This window comes from Prinia subflava, chromosome 12 (genome assembly GCF_021018805.1).
Source record: "Prinia subflava isolate CZ2003 ecotype Zambia chromosome 12, Cam_Psub_1.2, whole genome shotgun sequence".
NCBI classification, from domain to species: domain Eukaryota; kingdom Metazoa; phylum Chordata; class Aves; order Passeriformes; family Cisticolidae; genus Prinia; species Prinia subflava.
Window position 1 is genome coordinate 21695326 of NC_086258.1, and position 1691 is coordinate 21697016.

A 1691-nucleotide genomic window follows, 5' to 3' on the forward strand; every position below is an offset into this window, starting at 1 on the left:
CTCAACAGCATTTTGATAACACTTACCTGGAAAAGATCCCTCTACAAGGCATTTTCAGCCTTTGAGAGAAGGCCTTGAAGATGTTTCAGAAGAGTTGAACAGATTTGCCCCTGAATCCACATTGTTCTAAACCATTTTTGACAAAATGCTCCTTTCCATCTGAACATCTGCTTCCAAGTGAACAGCAAGATGCTCCCTCATGATAAAAAAATTAAAGCATTCCTTAACTGAATCTTCATTCTTATTCAAATTTCCACGTGAACACCTCAACAGAAGGCCAGAGACTTGCCTGTGTTGCTGCCCCTCCTTTTGGCCTTTTCATGCCTCCCTGTTTTGTTTGATCAGCAATGTGGACTGTCGGTCTTAAGGCACCTCATTGCATGCACGTGAGTTTGGCCACTTTAATATTCATCTTCTGACAGCACTCAGGGTTCAGCTGCTCTCCTAATTAGTGCCTGGCTGCAGTGGGGAGAATTCTTGTGCAGGAACACTGCCCTTCCACCCTTGGGATCTCATTTTTCTTTGCTCTCGCTGGCAGGAAATTTGCAACAGAGGGATGCTTAATCCTGCTGTCCCTGCCAACCCCAGCTGCCATCCCCCTGCAAAGAAAACAGGAGGGCTGGTGCTGCTTTGCTTGCCGAGGCTGCTCAGAGAGAGTTATTTTATCTTTAGCAACAGCATTTCTGCTGAAGATGACGTGGTAAAACTCTGGAACAGCTCAATTTGAAAGGGTTTTAGCCCTCCTGAGGTCAGGGTGTGCCAGAGGATCCCTGTGGGAGATGCTGGGGCAGAGCTGCTGAAATCGGGGTCTCTCCAGCACAAGGTTTTGGTTGTAGAGAGCTGCTCACACTCGTTGTTGATGGTCTCGTTTACTTTTCATCAGTTTGTTAGACGAATCTCCTTTCAAGTGTTCTCATTCTCATCAGCCACTAAATAAATCAAACCCGGGAGGTTCTGAAAACAGAGCCACAGAACGCCCTGGTTCCTGTCAGCCCGAGTGTTCCTGGCAAAAGGAGCTCTGCGTGTGTCCCAGAGGAGAGTTAAAGATCTGGAAGAGCATCTGAAAATTCATCAGCCGAGTTTTTGCAGCAGCTCCCGCTTGCACAGAATGAAAATCCAGAGCCCGGCGCCGGTGGACAACTAAAGATCTCCACCTAGTGAACGGCAGGGACAGGAAAAGATCGCTCTGCAATCCCGGGATTGCTTCCCGGGAAAATGGGAACGGGAGGAAGGAATTCAGCGGGCAGTGCCCGCCCGGAGCTGAGGGGATTTGCGCTGTGACCCCATCCCGAGGGGGCTCCGTGCGGGGACAGGGATGCTCCGCCTGGGCACGGAGGGACCGTGTCAGGCTCAGCTTAGCCCCGGCTTTAGCCGAGCGTTAAACCCGGCTCTGACCCCTCCCCGAGGTGGGCTCTGCCTTAATTACAGCCCAGCAAATTACACGGCACACTAATGATGCCCCGGGGCTGCGGACCTTTGCGCGCGATGACATTTTTCCTGTTGATGGCATTACCTATTTTGTAGCAAGCAGGAGATAATTATAATTTCCTGGACTGCTCCGAAACACATAAAGTTTATGGGTAATCTTATTAAAGGTTTCAGATAGTGGGAAACTTTCTGTTATGAGCTGGGAGAAAATTAATGGCCATTCTTTTGTGGTTGGCACACAATTAAATCCCCGGGGGAGGGGG

General features: G+C 49.7%; 1 long non-coding RNA gene across 1 annotated transcript in view; it reads right to left on the bottom strand.

Annotated features, from left to right (window-relative positions):
- Window positions 1-1454, bottom strand: part of LOC134556850 (uncharacterized) — an 8890-nt gene extending 7436 nt beyond the window's left edge. Inside the window, exon 1 of the long non-coding RNA XR_010081944.1 lies at window positions 27-1454. This is a non-coding gene — a long non-coding RNA (uncharacterized LOC134556850). The remainder of the gene's footprint in view (window positions 1-26) is intronic.
- Window positions 1455-1691: the final 237 nt, after the last annotated feature.